This window comes from Cricetulus griseus, chromosome 3 (assembly GCF_003668045.3).
Source record: "Cricetulus griseus strain 17A/GY chromosome 3, alternate assembly CriGri-PICRH-1.0, whole genome shotgun sequence".
Lineage (NCBI taxonomy): Eukaryota > Metazoa > Chordata > Mammalia > Rodentia > Cricetidae > Cricetulus > Cricetulus griseus.
In genome coordinates this window covers 260429504-260449221 of record NC_048596.1, presented here as the reverse complement: position 1 = coordinate 260449221, position 19718 = coordinate 260429504, and the positions used below count along the sequence as shown (strand labels likewise).

Below are 19718 nucleotides of genomic sequence, written 5' to 3'. Positions count from 1 at the left end.
AGACCACTTCCTGTTGCTTGCAAATTAGGATGTAGGTCTCTTAGCTCCAGCATTATGCCTGCCTGTATGGCACCATATCTCACCATGATGATAATGGACTAACCCTCTGAAAATGTACGCCACCCATTTAGATGTTTTTTCGTTTATAAGAGTTGCCGTGACTATGGTGTCTCTTCACACTAGTAGAAACCCTAACTAAGACAAGGTCACTGTAGGCCGTTAGTACTTTGTTGGCAAATGGTACCTTTCCAGTTTCACTGTTTAAACCCATCAGCCCAAGATCTTGTTAGCATGAAGATTCTGAGTCTACAATAGGTCCAGTTCTAGCCACAGGTGCTTCCAACATGGCTGGTCTAGAACACATTTCCTGCAGCAAGGTGGCACCTGTGTGTTTTCTTACTTTCCCTTTTAAAAATTAAAATATAGTTCTATCATTTCCCCTTCCTTTTCTTTCTCAAAAGGAATCAGCCCCAAACAGTGCTTTCTTTCTTTTGGGGAGTGGGGTGGGGTGGGAAGAAGTAAGGAGGACTGAGACAGAGTCTCACTATGTAGCCCTGGCGGCCCTCAAACTCACAGACATCTGCCTACCTCTGCCTCCCAAGTGCAGGGATTAAAAGACTTGTGCCAGCAGGTCAGGCCCCATGTTCTTCTTTTAGAATCAAAGACCTCAGTATTCCTTCTGGGCCTCATCATGGGATAGAATTGTAAATGCATGAGGGCGTCACACTCCCAGAAATCAGAAGGGTGCTTCATGGAAAACTGGCTAAGAGACATCAAAATACACATTTGGTCTGAGTCTCTGTCCTTTAGTTCCAGCAAATGCACACAAGTGGTTCTCAAATAAACATATTGACTCCAACAAAAGTCACAGGCAGAGAAACAGAAACAGGATTGCAGTGAACACACATTGCATTAAGTGTTTTATGTACTTTGCGCAAATAGATGCTGGGAAAGAATTCTTCCCTTTGGTTGCAATTCACTGAACTCACTGGCACGCTCCAGCTATCGCTGAATATGGATGAGTCCCCGGAGTGCCTGGTTGCAGGAAGCCATTCGGGCTCCTCCTGCACAGTCGGGTCATAACATTTTTAACCTCACTGCCACACTATCTTTGCTCTTGTTTTTGAATGCCTATGATTTTAAATGTTCCATGTCGCTTCTTGCTGCATAAATATAGCAGGGTTTGTTCCTTGAGTTCCTAATGCAATGGATGCAGATGAAGAGCACCAATATGGGGCGGGGGGGAGGGAGGGGAGTAAATACAACTGAGATCTGCTCTGTTACCTAGAAGATGACTTAAAATGTATTAGTCTCAAATGCATTCTCTACATCCTTTTCTTTGTTTCCTTTGTATTTTATTTGTTTGTTTATTAATGACATTTACAAAGTGGAGTCAGAAATAGATTGATAACAGGTAGTTTATTAAGGACTAGTGCTCACACAAAGGAGCCAGTGACCAGGTTTGCACCGGAGCAGGAGGGACCCACAAAATGCTTCCTAGTCAGCTCAGCCAGGCCAAAGAGAAAAGAGGAGCCACCAGTGTGCCTCCCTCCTGTTTAAACCCTTGTTACATCACTCTGACCATGCCCAAACTGGCGTGGTCAGCGGTACTTCTTAATCAGGGTTTCTTTCTACAGTTTATTGCTGTGTTGGGGATCTTACCCAGGGTCACATGCATGCTCTACCACAAGAGCTCTGCCTCTGAACATCCCCAGTTCCCTCCCTGATATTGTTTTAAAGATTTATTTATTTATTATGTATACAGTGTTCTGTCTGCATGTGTCCCTGCAGGCCAGAAGAGGGCACCAGATCTCATTATGGATGGTTGTAAGCCACCATGTGGTTGCTGGGAATTGAACTCAGGACCTCTGGAAGAGCAGCCATAACCTCTGAGCCATCTCCCCAGCCCCCCTCCCTGATTTTTATTTAGAAGATATATTCTAGAAATATTGGGCTGAATCTAGAACCAGTCTTGAAGTAAGCAGACACTAAATAGGTAGGAACACTGGCAATATTTAGCAAATAGATAGTGCGGCCATATGGAAGCTGTGGAAGGAAGCAGTTTACTGAAATATAGTCAGAATGTTTAGCAGATGGTGTGGCTATAGAAAAGCTGTAGAAGGAAGCAGTTTATTGAAATGTGTCCAGACTTCTTATTTATTTCAAATTAATGCCTTCAAATGAAACTTCATCAAGAATATTGGAGAGATGGCTCAGCAGTTAAGAGAACTTGCCAGTGTAGGTGGGATTTTCTCATCTCAGGAGCCACAGAGGCTTATGTTACTACACAGAGGCTTATATTAATTATAATGCTCATCCAATAGCTCAGGCTTATACTAACTATCTCTTACAATTTAACCCATTTCTATTAATCTATGTTCTATCTGGAGGCTTGTGGCTTTTGCCTCTACCCCATTTTGTATGATGGTCTCCTTCTCTGTCTGGCTGTTGACTCCTCTGCCTCTGGTCTTCCTCATCCCATCATTCTCAGTTTGGCTTTCCTGCCTAACTGAATCCTGTTCAGCTATTGGCCAGTCAGCATTTTTATTAAACCAATCATAGCAACACATATTCACACAGTGTACAGAAAGATTATCCTACAGCATGCTGCTTGTGTAGAGGACCCATGTTCAGTCCCCAGCACCTACAGAGCAGCTTATAACCGTCTGTAATTCCAGTTCCAAGGGATATGATACCCTTTTCTGGCCTCTATAGTTATTGCATGGCAGTGTTGCACATGCGTACATGATAACACTCATACACGTGAAATAAAAAAAAAATCAGTAAATCTTTGATAGAATATTGCTAATGCCTGTGCTGCCCCAAAGTATACTGGTGAGTTGAAAGACTAGAGCAGAGATGGTTTCTTCCACTGACAAAATTCCATAGCAGCATTTTAGAAACTCAAGTGGATCAAAAGCCGAGCCTGTTGTTCTCTGTGTTGCTTAGTTTTTTGTTAACTTGACACAAGGTAGGGTCATCTGGGAAGAAGGAACTTTAAGTCTGTAGGGGTATTGTTTGTTTGCTGATGGGTGTAGGAGGTCCCAGCTCACTGTGGGCAGTACCATCCCTAGGCAGATGGTCTTCCTGGGTTGTATAAGGAAACAGTCTGAGGGCTGGCTAGGCTCACAACCAAAAATGTAAGAAAGCAGGCTGAGCAAGCCACGAGGAGCAAGCTGGTTAGCAGCGCTCCTCCATCATGTCTGCTTCAGTTTCTGGCTCCGGGTTCCTGCCCTGTCTTCCTTTGATGATGGCCGAAAGCTGTGAGTAAATAAGCCCTTTCCTTACACAAGTTGCATTTGGACATGGGGTTTTATCACAGTAATAGAAAAGCAAACTAGGACACTTGTATAGGCAATTTTTTTTTTGGTATTTTGTTTTTTCCAGACAGGGTTTCTCTGTGTAGCTTTGGAGCCTGTCCTGGAACTTGCTCTGTAGACCAAGCTGGCCTTGAACTCACAGAGATCCGCCTGCCTTTGCCTCTGGAGTGCTGGAGTTAAAGGTGTGCACCATGGTGATATTTATTTATGATTTAAGAAAAATTACCTAACGATCAGAGAAGCAAAGCAGCCAAAGCCAGTAGATCTTATCTCTACCAAGCAGAAATGACAATCCTGTCTCCATGCATCCTCAGAGGCAAAAGATATCAGTTCCTGTCTCCTCCTCCTTATATTCCTTTCTCTGTCCAGCCATAGCACTCCTGTCTCCACCTACCTCATGCTGGGATTAAAGGCGTGTGATTCCAAGGGCTGGGATCAAATGTGTGAGCTCTGTTATTCTTCAGTCTTGTGTAGGCCAAGGTGGCCTTGAACTCAGAGAGATCCATCTGCCTGTCTCCTGAGTCCTGGGATTAAAGGTGTGGATCACCACTATAGTTAATTTAACATTTAAGAGCTAGTTGGGAACAAGCCTAAGCTGAGGCCAAGCTTTCATACTTAGTAAGAAGTCTCCGTGTCATTGTTTGGGAGCTGACAGTCCAAACATCTGCTTCTCTATGTCAACATTTTAGAATGCACCTCCATTTTGCACACCCCTTTCCCTCTCTGTGGTGGCAGTGGGCTGTTGATCTGCCCGGTACCATCTGCTGATGTACTCTGGCAGATCAGTTCGTTCAGTCCTGTTTCACAGGCAAGCCTTACCTGAGACTTCCTGCTTTCCTCTGAATTGCAGAGTGGGAGGTATATGGAATGTTAAAAGGGATTGCCGGCATCAGTGAGTGGGTGTGGGGGTCATAAGATCATCAGGTCATCAAGGCCCAGCCCCGATGTGGTCAAAACTCACATGATCCACCCCACAGGCTTTAAGCAGATACACCAGACTGGTGCTGCCACAGCTCTTGCATCTTCTTTAAAGGCAGGAAGGCTAACCTCACATCTGTTTCCCGAATCCTGCGTGTCTGCTATCGGTTTCCACTGTGTACTGTGTTTTGTTTTGTTTTGTTTTTCACTAGGAAATTTATTGGTCTGAGTAGCAAAGAGTGCAAGCAGATACTAAAAGAAGTTCCTGACGTGGAAGGACAAATACTTCATTCCCCAGCCCACTCGGTTTATATTTTCCTCCTGATTCTCACAACTTCTTCTCAAACCTCAACTTTGTTCATCAGCTTTCTGTGATAGTAACAGATACCTGATATAATCAAATTATAAGGACAAAAGGATTGAAGCCTGGCATGGTGGTGCTCGCCTTCAATCCCAGCGCTCTTCGGGCAGAGGCAGGCAGAGCTCTGAGTTCGAGGTCAACCTGGTCTACATAGTGAGTTCCAGACCAGCCCAGGGCTACATGGAGAAAACCTGCCTCAAAAAAACAAAAAACAAAAACAAATAAACAAACAATAAAAACAAAAGTCCGGGTGCAGTTTGGGCTCCAGCAATGACCCAGATGGATCTGCTGCTTTGGGGCTGTGCTAAGGTGGCATTTCATAGTGGGATCATATGTCAGAGAAAAATCCTTCACTTTATGGTGGGAAATAGAAAGAAAGAGAATCAGGCTGGGCACCTCCCATCCACTTACAAAACAAACCAGCTCCAATCACCTGAAACCCTACCACTTGACTCCACATGTTCAAGGCTCCTAAGGGCATCTCTCTGGGGATCAACCCTTAAATACATGGTCCTCTGGGTAGAGTCATCTCAGCTGAGAAATACAATGTAGCCACAGAGTAAAGTGAAGTGTGTGGGGACTGATATTGCTCAGTGGTTAGACTGTTAGCCTGGCAAATGCTAGGCCCTGGTTTAGTCCTCAGCACTGAAAACAACAACAACAACAAATTAATTAATCTCACCACTCACATTTCTCTGTCTCTTTGCTCCCAACAAAGGGATTTTACTTCTTTTTTTTTTCTATTCCCTCCAGAAACTTTGATCTGCAGAGAGTAGATCTTAACCATTTCCTCCACACATACATACACAAAAACTGCATGAGGCAAGGTTGTGTTAATTAGGTTGATGTGGTCATTGTTTCGCAAGAACTCTGAAAACTCTGCATCAGATCATCATAGCTGTGAGTGATGGACACACCAGTGAATCCCAGCTCTCGGGAGGATGAGGTGGGAGGTCCGCCTGGGCAATGCAGGGAGTTTGAGACCATCCTGGGTTACATCATGAGAACCTGTCTCATCCCCACCCCTGAAACCCAAGCATAACAAAACAAAGCATTACTTTTGTATTTGAACATGTGCAATTGTATTTACCACTTAGACCCACATAAAGCAATAGTGAGGGTTTTAGTTAGCATCCAATACCCTAAATAAAATGCTAGTGTTTACATTACAGGTTTTATGCTATGGAAAACACCAGGTTGTAATATAACATTCAAAGACCACACAAGTAACTTCCTAAATCTGCCCTTGTTTCTTCTCTCTCTGACAGACAAAACTTCTTTCCAAAGGCACAGACTGTCCCTGCGCACTTCAGTCTAGCTAGCTAAGATTTCCCAACATGTGTGTGCTGTTTATTCTCCCATCGCATAACTATTAGTAGACCATGGCAGGGACTACAAGTTGTCTGTCCTGACATTGTTTATGCTACTCTTTCTAAATCAGACTCTCAATTTGCTGTCCAGCTCAAAAATCCCTGCGTTTTCTGCCTTTCTCTTACCTGAGAAGGTAGTTGTTCATGTAACATAGGGCCTAGAATCTAAGTTTGTGCTGCACTTTTTAAAAGCTTAACCCCTTTGAGCTGTGATGTGGGTTTGTTGGCTGCGGTGTAAGCTGCCTCCTTGGACCAGGAAGCAGCCATTCAAGATGGGAGAGCAACAAGATAAAAATAAGTTGGATCCTGAGGATCATGGAATCTCTTTATGAGCAAAGGCCAGGGAGTATTAGGTAGGGGTGTGTGTGTGTGTGTGTGTGTGTGTGTGTGTGTGTGTGTGTGTGTGTGTGTGTGCGCGCGCGCGCATGAGGGAGGAAGAGGGGATAGAGGGCTGGAAGGAGGGAGCAGGAGAAATAGTAAAAAACCCCTGTGATGAGGCTGCTATTACATTGCTTTCAGGAAACATAATTCCCTTTACTCTCTGACAATTTCATAAATGTACACACTGAACTTTTGGTCATTTCCACCCCACTTTCCTCTTTTATCCACTCTCTCTTTTCTGTTAAACCCTTCTTCCTCTCAACACAGCCCCCTTCTTCTTTAGTGTCTTCCTTGTTATTGTGACCCACTGAGTTTCATTCTGGTTGATGCACAAGCATGCTTTGGATTTTATTTATTAGGACATGGGAAACTTACCGGTGGCTACATGCCTGAAGAAAATAACACCCCTCACCCAGAACCCTTTAGCTGAGTAAGGAGCGCCTTTCCCGTGCACAGTGAGATGGTGATAGACTCAGTCAGTCCTCTGCAGGACAGCCACAGTGAGTTCCGTGTCTTATCACGTCCAGAAAGCATCGTGTCACAGCACTCCTCCCCAACCTTTGACTCTTACATTCTCTCCCATCTTCTAGATGTCCCTGAGCCCTGTAAGGGGTGGTATAGATGTTCTGTTTAGGGCTAAGCACCCCACAGTCACTTACCTCCACACTGACCGGCCATGACTCTCTGAGTTGACCAATGCCCACTGCAGGGACTTCTCTGATGAAGGCTGAGAGCAGCACTAGCCTGTGCCTGTGTCTTGGAGACTTCTCCGTACTAATTCCTCTAACAGTTTACATTTCTGTCCTATGTTGAAGTCCTTCATCCATTTGGAGTTGGGTTTTTGTTTGGAACAAGAGACAAGAATCCAGTTTCATTCTTCACATGTAGGGATCCAGTTTCCCCAGCACCATTGGTTGAAGATACTGTCTTTTCTCTAATGAGTACATTTAGCATCTTTGTGAAAAAAAACATGCAGCTGCAATTGTGTGAACTTACATCTGGGCCTTTGGTTTTATTACATTCATTGATGTGTCTGTTTGGGGCAGTGCCGTGCTGATATTATTCCTAAGACTCTGTAGTATTATTTTAAATCAAAGATATATTTTATATGAACTAGTGCTTTGTCTGTACATTTGTGTGAGCATCATGTGCAAACCTGCTGCCCATGGAGTCTAGAAAAGGGCATTGAATCTCCTGGAAATGGAGTTACAGACAGTGGTGAGCCACTCTGCGTTACTGGAAATTGGATTCGGGTCTTCTGGAAGAGCAGCCAGTGCTCTTAACCACTGACCCATCTCTCCATATTTTTACACAACTTGAGATCAGATACTTCCAGAGGCATCTTTTCGCTCAGGATTGTTTTGGCTATTCAAGGTTTTTGCTTCCATATGAATCTTAAGGTTGTTTTTCCTGACTCTGTTAAGAATGCTTTCAATTTTATTGAATCTGTAGATTTCTTTTGATAGGACAGTCATTTTCACAGCAGTAATCCTACTGATCAATAAGCTTGGGAGCTCTTCCATTTTTAAATGTCTTCTTCAATTTCTCCCTTCTATATTTTAAAGGTTTGCTCTGTTGTTTTTGAGGACAATATGAATGGGACTGATACCCTGATTTCTTTCTCAGTGTCTTTGTCATTGGGGTATAGGAAGATTATTGATTCTTTTATTATGACATTGCTGAAAGTTTGTCAGCTATAGTAATTTTCTAGTGGAATCTTTAGTGTCTTTTAGATATAGAATCACATCATCATATTTAAAAATGGAAATATCTTGACTTCTTCATTTATTATTTGTATCTCTTTTATTTCCTTTTCTTGTCATATTGCTCTAGTTAAGTTTTCAAGCACTGTATTGAATAGGAATGAGGAGAGTAGACACCATCGCCTTGTTCTTAATCTTTGTTATCAATATATTACAATGTTGGCTATAATTGTGTCATATATAGTCTTTATTATGTTACAATATATTCCCTCCATTACTAGTCTCACCAGAGCTTTCATCATGAAAGGATACTGGATTTTTGTTGAAGGCCTTTTCTGTGTCTATTGAGATAGTCATATTGCTTCTATTCTTTTTTTGATGCAAGTGGCTTTAATGAGTACAAATTCACATGTGAACTTTTTTATATGTATATATATTTATATTTATATAAAAAGAGCAATAATGGCAATATGTTATGCATTAATAGCAGCAACAGCTTTTCCAGGTTCTGCAGTCCTTTGAACAAAATTGTAGAGACATCCAGCACACTCCATTTAAAAAAAAAACAAAAGACAAACAAAAACAAACAAACAAACAACAACAATAACAAAAAAGTAAAAAACAATCCCAGAAAACTGCACAGTTCTGTTACTCTTGTGGTACTTGGCACCATTTTTTTTAAATTAGTTTCTCAGTCATCATCTGGGAGGAAACTATTCTGAGCAACATCATTAAAAACATCTCTGATAAAGCATGGTCATTGGTATGTATCATAATTGTTCCTATGTAGACATCAGCATATATACACCTGTTTTGTAGTTTTTCTTGTTTTCTTCCCTTCATGTCTGTAGCCAAGATTTTCAGGACTCCTCCAATCAGATCTTATCCTTATTAATTTTGAAGAAATCCATTTCTTTTTATTTCCTGTGGAAACAAAGGCATAACCTTTCCCCCAGGGCACCATATTTCCTTTCTTCCATTCTGAAGTTAATACACTCTTAAAATATATAGGCTGGTTTAATTTAGCAGGTTTTTTTCTCTATAATCCAATGTCTGTCAGCAGCATTTTCCCTTTGCTCATCAGCATTCAAAAAACTCAAAGTCAACAAAGCAATATACATGATCCAGATAACCTGTGTATTTCCCACCCTTATATGGCTTATATTTTTTTATATTACTTTATTTTTTTCTTTAAAGACTTTATTTTTTTATATTTTTTTTGAGGCATCGTTTCTCTGTGGAGGCTGTCCTGGAACTAGCTCTTGTAGACCAGGCTGGTCTCGAACTCACAGAGATCCACCTGCCTCTGCCTCCTGAGTGTAAAGACTTTATTATTTTTAAACTATTTATTTATGTATTTTTTATGACTGTACCCATTTCTTTTTCTTCAGCCCATAGTGCACATTTCCAAGCACACTATAACCTGTTCAGAAGTTTTCTCAGCCAGGATCTGCTGGCTTCTTCCCACCCCTACCCCCACCCGTCCCTGGCCCCTCTGCAACAGTTCTCTGCTTTGTGGCTCCACTTAGCACATTGCACGGTGGCTGGCTCCACCCGCTTTGGGTCCTGCAGCCAGTGGCAGGCAATGATGGGAGCCACACTATTGTAGCCTAGAGCACTGAACCTACCAGAGAGATCATGGTAGCCAGAAAGCAGCATCTGACTTTGTGTTTGGAATTTTTTTTTTCAGCTTTCTCAGGCCCTCTGTGGATTTTTGTGTGCTGTATTGGCCCCAAACGTGGTTGGACTTTCCTTTGGGCTGCCAGCTCACAAATAGAAAAATGGAGACTTATTATTAATTATGAAAGCTTGACCTTACCTTAGGCTTTTCCACAACTAGCTCTTATAGTTTAAATTAGCCTGTTTCTATTAGTCTACATTCTTTCACATAGCTTGGCTACCTCTCCTCTGTACTGTATGCCTGGCTTTTTTAGTGTTGCACTGGCATCTCCCTCACACAACTAGATTCACCTAAGTTCCTCTCTGTCCCCAGAAGCCCTACCTAACCTCTTCTGCCTAGCTATTGGCCGTTCATCTTTTTATTAAACCAATCACAGTGACACATCTTCACATAGCAGAATCACATATCTTTCAACATTCAGACTTTACTGTGACATTGCCATATATGCATGTACATTGATTACCATAAGCTCGCACCCATGGGGAGTAGGTAAATCCGGGGTGATTGTGTGTTATTGACATGAGCATGGCCATATCAAGGACTGCACTGCCTCAGACCCATGGGGATGGTAAGGCCTTCCCAGGTCAGCATCAGAGGAGTGGTTCAGGAACAGATAGATGTGAGGGATGGTTGACATTTAGTTACAACCAGTGTGTGGGGAAACTATTAACCACATTTCCTTCCTCTCAGATGACTACAACCTGAGAATGGTCCCCTACAGAGATCTGCTAGTGATATTAGCAAACCTGCCACCACCTCCTCCTCCTTCATGTTAACAGAACAAACACACTGAGTGAGTTTCTGGGTTGCTGTTTGTGTGTCTCCATGAGAGTGCATAGCTCAATCCTTGTGTCTACTCTCTCTTTATTCCTTCATCACCTCAGTCATGTTTCCAGGACCCAGTCACACAGGTCATGACAACCCCAATAACACCCCTCATACCCTTCCTACTCCCTATTAACCCCCTACTTATGTGTCTGTTTTCCCTCTTGATGCTTCCAATGAAAGGAAATGTGACATTTGTCCTAAATCTATCTTATTTCACATAACTGGATGACTTTGAGTTTGACCCACTTTTCTGCCTCTTATTCTTCTTCACAACTGAAAACAACAACAACAATAACAAAAACCCCAACTGGGACTGGAGCTATGGCTCAGTGGGTAAAAGCACTTGCCACCAAGCCTGATGATCTGAGTCCAACCCCCAGGTCCCATGTGGTGGAAGGAGAGGATCAGCTCCTGCTAATTGCCCTCTGACTTCCACAGGTATGCTGGGGCAGGCTCACACTCACACACATACATACATACATAAATGCACTAACATAATTACGTCAAACCTCTTGGAAAAGAAAAGATATTGAAGCTGGGTGGTAGTTGTTAGTATTCAGGCATCTGTACTGGCCTGTCCTTGGGGTTCTGACAGGATATGACCTCAGCTGCAGCCACTGAGAGTACGCCTGTGCACATTCACTATGTTTCTTTTAAAACGATCCTGCCCATCTCCTCTCTCTCTCTCTCTCTCTCTCTCTCTCTCTCTCCTCTCTCTCTCTCTCTGTGTGTGTGTGTGTGTGTGTGTGTGTGTGTGTGTGTGTGTTTCTCTCTGCTTCTCTTTTCTCTTTTGCTGCCCCTGTCTCCAGAGGTCTGTCTCCCCATCTCCCTCCCCCCTTTTCCCATTCCCTTTCCCCTAATAGAAAATTCTCCATGTGAGCTCTCTTGCATGGTGTCCTTCTCTCTTGTGCCACTTTTTAAAAATTACAGTAGTAGTGGCTCATACCTTTAATCCCAGCACTCTGGAGGCAGAGGTATGTGGCTCTCTGAGTTCAAGGCCAGCCTAATCTACAGAGTGAGTACCAGGACAGCCAGGGCTACACAGAGAAACCCTGCCTAAGAAAGAAAGGAAAGAAAGAAGAAGGAAGGAAGGAAGGAAGGAAGGAAGGAAGGAAGGAAGGAAGAAAGAAAGGATACTGAATTGCAGTTGGAATTTTCTTTGGGCCATCAACTGGTTTCCAAGCTCCCAAATAAACACACAAAGGCTAATTTTTAATTATGAATTCTCAGCCTTAGCTTAGGCTTGTCCCACCAGCTCTTTTAGCTTAATTTAACCTGTTTCTATTCATCTATGTTTGGCCTCGGGGCTTCTTAACCTTTCTTTTGTTCTGTATGTCCTACTCTCCTGCTTCCTCTGTGTCTGTCTGTGTAGCCCCTGGCTTTTCTTTTTCTTTCTTCCCTGCGCCTAAATTCCTCCTGCTCCTTACTCTCCCTGCCCAGAAGTTCTGCCAATATCGCCTTCCTTGCTATTGGCTGTTCATCTTTTTATTAGACCAATCAGGTGCTTTAGGCAGGCAAGGTAAAACACCTATTTTCATAGTTAAACAAATATTCTGTGACATAAACAAAGGCAACACATTTTTATATAGTCAAACAAATGCAACACATCTTTGCCTACTTAAACAAATATTCTTCAACGTTGAATATTTTCAAAATCTCAGTTATATATCTACATATACTCCATTATATTTCTTGATGGGCATCTAGGTTAGTTCCATACTGTGTGAGCACCTCTGTGGTGCAAAGGCTGGGAGTGTGTTGGGTACACTGCCAGGAGTGGTGTGACTGAGTCGTAAGGTAGCTGTTTCCACTTTCTGAGGAAACACTGATTCCCATAGTGCTGCGAGCCTTTAAAACCAACTCAGTGATGTTTGACCTGGTCCTCAATGTCAGCACGAGTTATTTGTTAGGTTTGGGTCATAAATTCTAATTTCCTATCACCAGGCTTCTGAGGGAGCAGTCTCTCTGTTCATGACTCAGTGAGCCAGGAGAACAAATACTTTATGATAGACAAACAAAATGAGCCTAATTATGAAGAAAGCATAGGTTGTTTCTGGAAGTAAAGAGCACCCCATCTTCATCCCCTGCCCTCTTTACACACTTTACAGGGACACAATTTACAGGTACACACTTTACAGGTATAGACTTTACAAGTACACACTTTACAGGTATAGACTTAACAGCTATAGACTTTACATGTACACACTTTACAGGGACACTCTTTTTATAGATATACACTTTACAGGTGTAAACTTTACAGGTACACAGTTTACAGGTATAGATTTGGACTGCATCCTGGAGACAGGAAAAGACCATGCCTGTGATGTTAGCATCCTTGTATATTTCTTAGAACACTGATTAAATTAAACTGAAAGCCAGGGCAACCTTTATTCCAATTAGAAAAGGACAAAATAATAGCAGCTGATAAGTTACAGTATTGACAAAAGCTAAAAATCCAACAAACATGCTTTGAACAAAATTCCAGTAGATGGCGGTGTTGATCAACTTTTGTTAAACAGTGACTTCCTGAAGATGCTGATTAGAGTTGGTTAGATAGGTATCTTTTAAAATTTCTGAATGGTAGTTGTATGTGTTTTGATTATGCATTGTGCTATATATTATAAAATAATAAAAACCACAAAGGAACAACAACAAACCCCTGCAATAACAGTGTCACTAAGGGATGGGTAGATGGGGGTTTTAAGCTCTAGCAGCTTTGCTGTTGATGTAGTAGTGTTCCTTCACACACTCATAGGCCCAAGCAGGAACTCAAAATATGGTTGCATTTGGAAATAGGGATTTAGGGAGCTAAAACTGCATGAGGTCTTGGGGTGGGGTTCTAATCAGCCAGGGTTAGCATTCTTATAACAAGAGGAAGAAGGGTTGGGGATGTAGCTCAGGATAGAGCAGGTCTTTAGCTTGGCAAGAGCTTGGGATCTGGTGTCATCACCAAAAGAAGAAAAAGAGGAGGAAGAAGAAAGAGACAGGAAAGAAGGAAGGAAGGAAGGAAGGAAGGAAGGAAGGAAGGAAGGAGAGGAAGAAACTCCAATCTGTCTCACATATGGGGCAGGGAGTGTGGAGGAGACAGTTTCAAGAGGGCACTACAAGAAAGTCGCTGTCCACTGCGCATATCATGTGTACCTGTGATTCTAGATCACAGGAGTCTGAGCCAAGAAGATCCTAAGTTTAAGGCCATTGTAAGTGTCATAGTAAGATTTATATAAAATAAGTGAAATATAATGTAAAAAAATGTAAAAAGCCAGAAAGAACGACCGCACCGGGAACCAGCCCTGGAGGTGCTTAGAGCTTGGTTTTGCAGCCTCTAGAATTGTGAGAGAACTAATGGCCCAGCTTCAAGCTGCTGGGTCTGCTCGCTAGGGCTCCCTAGCAGAATGGGGCAGTATTGACTCTGGGAGTTCCTAGGCAGGAATTAGTGCTCCTGTCTTACCAGTGAATACAGGAGGGTCACCTGGGCAATGAGTGACTTGCAGTGCTGAGGGGTTTGAGGAGAGTTTAGTTAAGACTGAGGGATGCTCTGATTACAATGCACTTTTGGCTTTCTGTCTTCCCTACACACTGACTTCTTGCCCAGGACCTACTTCCTGTCTCCAAGCCCTGCTCAGCAATTTTCTTCTTTTCTCTTGGCCCCACCCTCCTTGTGGGTGGTTGGCAGGTGTCCTTCATCTCCCTGACTGGATGAAACCAAGGCTTTCCTGGGTCTCTTCCCTCTTCATCAGTGACCATTACCCACGCAACCTCAACCAGAGAATTAGCTACTCTTTGGTCGATGTGGCCAAAATGCCTGACTGAGCCAACTTGCGGGGGAGGGGAGGCTGATTTGGGCTCATGGTTTGGTCCATCATAGGCAATCCCTGGAGCAGAGCTGCCTTGGGGACAGTTCACAAGGTCACATCCCGGAAGCAGAGAGGAGAAAAGGAAGGGGTGGGTATAGTCCTCAAGGCTCTCCCTTAGTGACTCCCACCAGCCAGACATCACAACCTACCACCTGAGTAGAAGTATTCAAAACAGGAGTCTATGGAGGATGTTTCAGAGTCAAACCACAATGATGAGGCATGCCTTTAGGTGTGTCTGGGACAGTGTTTCCAAAGCAGACTGAGTTCCGGAGGGAAATGCACCCTGAACGGTGGTGGCACTGTCCCATGTGTTGGGGAACCAGACTGGATAAAAAGGAGAAGGAGGAAGTCAGATGGTGGCCCACATTCTCCCTCTTCTGTTTCCTGAGGTGTAAGAGGGAGCAGCTCCTCCTAGCCTCACTCCTACCCTTGTGCCAGCCCCTCCCAGCCTCACTCCTGCCCCTGTGGAGTCTCCTGGTGGATTTCTCCAAAACAGAAAGCTGTAAGTTGCCTCTGGCAGGTGTTTGGTCACAGCCACGAGGCAAGCAACTGTAGCAGGACGCATGGAAAGATGCTATGAAGAGCAACAGCTAATCCACAAGCAGGAATTGGAAAGGCGAGGTGGACAATGCTCATGATTTTCCAGGCTTAAGTGCTTATGGCCAAAATAAATGTATTTTATGAATATATTTAAATATACTAAATATGTTATAAATATTAAATATATTTAAATTTGCGACTACACCGGTGGTTATTTGCATAAATGTTGAATAGCACTGTAACACTACTTGTGTTTTTTCTTTTTTAAAATAATTTACTTATTTTTATTTTATCTGCATTGGTGTTTCACCCACAGACATTTATATCTGTGTAAAGATGTCAGGTGCCTTGGAAATGGAGTTACAGATAGTTGTGAGCTGCCATGTGGTTGCTGGGACTTGAACTGGGTCCCCTGGAAGAATAGCCAGTACTCTTAACTGCTGAGCCATCTCTCCAGCCCCCTACTTGTGATTTTTTCAAATAACACAATTTTAATAAAAAAAAACACAAACAATTATACAGATTATTACACAGAATTCATTCGGGGCTTATACAATGCAATTTACTTAAAGATACCCCCAATTTTTGCATTTGACATTCCTGGATATTAATGGCCTGTTTTCATATAGCTCTCTTCACACAAGATAATGAGTCAATGAGGTCGCTTTTACCTTATTTCTGTACCAGAGAGAAGTCACCTGGATTTTATAGAGTGAGATATGAAGCAGTGAAGATGCTTTGTTTCATATACAAATAATGGCAAATATAAATGGGACTGATGCTCCTATGTTCTGACTTGTCCCATGGGAAAGTGACCAAAGACAGTCCCAGGTGTCTTTCGGTCTCCCACCTGTGGCTTCTCAGTTGTGTGTTTCAACTGGACCATCATTTCTAGTCTGAGTTGCTGGGGTACTTGAGGAGCTTCTACTTCTAGAGAAGGCTCAGAAATCACTGACAACCTTGCATTCCAGGTTGGGAAATGAAACTGCAGGACAAGAAGAAACTTGCCCAGGACATGCAGTCAGCTGACGTTAGGGTAGGTAGCTGACGTTAGAATCAGGCTCCTCTGGCTGCAGTTGCCTGGTGCTGGGGAAAACCCTGGTAAGTATGGATACAGGCCTTTCGGGAGGTATGTGTGATGCTGAATCCCTTCATCTGCGAATAAGGTTTGGAATTTAGGAATCATGGCCAGAGTGACAGAATTCCGGGAATGTCAGGACCTAAACAGCTCCAGCACCTTGCTTTCCCATCAGATTGAACTGTAACCCTCAGGATGACTTCGTGATGGTCATCCCACACATCCTTGACACCACACACATACCTCCAATTATTATCAATAACACTGTTCATCGAACGAGGAAGGAAGTCAAATAACATGTCTGTTATTTAGTGAGGACAGATGGACATTTTCTACTCTATAAACTTATTTTCCCATTTAGGTAAATGTTAAGCCACCTAGTGGAGAAACTGAAAATCTAACATGAAATGTTTTGTTTCCTGCCTTTGGGGCTGGGATTTTTTTTTTTTTTTTTTTTTTAACTTTTAAAGTTTAGGATGCTGACTAGTAATAGTTCTCAGAGCTTATCAGTAAGATTCGGATCTTGCAATGCAAATCAGATGTGCATATACCCAGATCTTGAATCTTTGGAGGTGGATTTGGTCTTAGTAATTTTTTTCTATTTAGAGGTTTATTTTATTATTTTAATTATGTAAACGGGGAGCTCTGTGTGCACCCTAATGCTGATGCTTGCTGAGGCCAGGAGCACTGAATCCCCTGGAGCTGGAGGTACAAGCAGTTGCCGGCCACCTGATATGAGGGCTGGCATGCAAACTCAGGTCCTCTGGAAGAGCAGTGTGCACGCTTGACCAACGAGCCCTCTCTCCAGCTCCTGGTCTAAGTCTGTTGATGGAATTCCCAGATGAATCAGAATCTTTCTAGACAGGAATATGAACTAGTATGCGTGTGAATCTTTTGGGGGGGGCATGGGGGGAGGGAGGACAAGAGTGATGACTCAGTAGGTAAGGATACTACCCTGCCTGGTGGCCTGAGCTCAGTGGCTGGAACTCGCATGGTAGAAAGAAAGAACAAATTCCACAAAATTATCCACAGAATATGGAGTTCCAAGAACAGCTTGCCAGGTGTGTTCTCTTCTACCATGTGGCTCCCAGAGAATGAACCCCCGGGTTGCTGGGTTTGTCTGCAAGTGCCTTTATCCAAAGAACCATCTTGCTTTCCCAAATGTGTGACTCCTAAGTCAAGATTCATCCCTTTGGGCAAATGAATCCTCTCTTTAGACACTTTGTTGCCTGATAACAAAACAAACGCTGGGAAAAATGGGGAGAGACAGCACCTTCTTGACTCTCCCTGGAACCACAGAAGGCCAGTGTCATTCTGAAGTCACAGTGGGATGGAGCACAGTAGTTGGCCATGATAGAAATGAATTCTTTCTTGTCAGAGCTATTCAGACACTGAAGCAGGTTTGCCAAGATGACAGAGAGCCGAGGTCATGGATTCCGATGATGAAACAGGAAACTCATTCACAATTTTTGGCACTCTGACCATTAAGTTGATCACTTGGCTAGAAATGGGTTTTCCAAAATCTCTCTCTCTCTCTCTCTCTCTCTCTCTCTCTCTCTCTCTCTCTCTCTCTCTCTCTCTCTCTCTCTCTCTCATTAATCTCTAGGAGAATGGTTGAAGCTAAGAGTTAGATGAGACCTCAGAGAAGATCGTACCTTATCTCCTCCCACCAGTTGCTACTGGTTTCAAGTTTGCAGAGTTTGGGACATGGGGATTGAGCAATGACAGGATTATCTCAGAAGTCTGTGGCAAAAGTCAGCCTCCCCCAACCGCCCTTGTTTCCATATCCTTTCTCTGGTTGTTCTTTCTGTGGTCTTTTACTCCTCACAAGATTTCTGTGTAGAGCCCGGATAGCTCAGTTGGTAGAGCATCAGACTTTTAATCTGAGGGTCCAGGGTTCAAGTCCCTGTTCGGGCGATAGGTTTTTCTAGCACTCAGCAACGGGATTGCCGTCATTTTTTAAAAGGACACACGAGGGCAGCAAAGGTTTATGAAAAACATCTTACTAGTTGGCCAACACCATTCCAGAATGTCTGGGAAAGGATTATGGGGTTTTGTCTTGGGCATGTTTATTTGATAGCCCTAAGACTGTTTGCTGTCTGTGCGCTTCAACAGCGAATAGGGCCTTCAGAAGGAGTGTCCTTCACCATAGGTCAGTCTGTTTCTAAATGTACTTCTGCTAAGAAACAGTGGAAAGCGCTCCTTGGAAATAGGAAGTGTGGACAGGTAAAAGGCGTTAGCAGGAGGGCGATTGCCACCAAGCCTGATGACCTGAGTTCAGTCCCTGGGGCCCACATGGTAGAAAGAGAAAATAGACTTCCGCAAGTTGTCCTTTACAAATGTGCACATGCACACAATAAATAAGTAAATAAATAAATGTTGAAAAAGGAAGCCAGACGTCTGCCCCTTTTTGAACGCTAATTTTGAATCACATCCTCACAGAAATTGTGAGGTTTAGTGGAGGTTAAGAATCAAGAAACTTGCTGCCCTGGTGCTGCACGCCTTTGATCCCAGCGATGGGGCATAGGGGCAGAGGCAGGCGGATCTCTGAGTTTGAGGCCAGCCTGGCCTACAGCAAGAGCTCCAAAACAGCCAGGGCTACACAGAGAGACCCTGTCTGTAACTCCTCTCCACCCCCCAAAAAGAATCATGAAACTTGGTGAAGATTTCTTTTTGCTGCTATCCTAACATTGTATGGATTTTTTGAGGGGTGTGTGTGTGTGGATTTTTTCATTGTATGGATTTCTCTTTTGGTAGATATTTTTCTTAAAAGTTCTTACTCATTTAATAATTTCATTTTTATTATCTTTTCTTATCTATCGCAGTCAAATCGTGACTATTGGATTTCCAACTGCTTTTCTGCTATGCCCCGTTGATTCCGGAAGGTGGAACATGGCCTGACACTGTGCATGTGCCTGGAGCTGGAGTTGCTCAGAGGCCTAAGATAGAAGGATTGCTTGTAGCAAAGGAAGCGAGAGTGAAGGGTGGACTGGACAGACTGGAGGGCCCGGTGTAGACACACTGAGACTACTGAGATGAAACCCTTATTCTAGGACTTTACTATTGCTAAATATTAGTCTTTTCTAAAGAACTCATCTTTTAAATTTATTTATTTATTTATGTGTATGTATATGGGTCTTTCGCCTGCATGTATGTCTGTGCAACCATGTGCCTGGTGCCCTTGCAAGGCATCTGGTACTCTTGGAGGCCAGCTGGGGCATCAGCTTCCCCGAAACTGGAGTCATATGTGGTTGTGAGCTGCCATTTGAGCAATGGGAACTGAACCTGGTCCTCTGAGAGAGTATTAAGTGGTTTTGGTTTTTTTGAGACAGGGTTTCACTGTGTAGCTCTGGCTATCCTACAACTCGCTCTGTAGACCAGGCTGGCCCCAAACTCAGAGATCCACCTGCCTCTGCCTCCTGAATGCTGGAATTAAAGGTGTGCTCCTGGCTGCATCAAGTTTCTTAACCCCTAAAACACTGTTTCAGCCCTACAGTGTCCAGACTCTTTGAGACACATTAAAAACACAGACAGGCATAGGCACCGGTCTGTATAATCAGGTGACATTCACATTCCTTGCTTTTCTTTTGAAAGGAGGTTGAGATCATTGCTGGTAAGTATTTATACACACACACACACACACAGAGAGAGAGAGAGAGAGAGAGAGAGGAGGGGAGGGAGAGA

General features: G+C 43.2%; 1 non-coding gene across 1 annotated transcript; it reads left to right on the top strand.

Annotated features, from left to right (window-relative positions):
- The first annotated feature begins 17878 nt into the window (after nt 1–17878).
- Trnak-uuu lies at nt 17879–17951 on the top strand. Its single transcript has one exon. It is a non-coding gene; the product is annotated as a tRNA-Lys (tRNA).
- The last annotated feature ends 1767 nt before the right edge of the window (nt 17952–19718 follow it).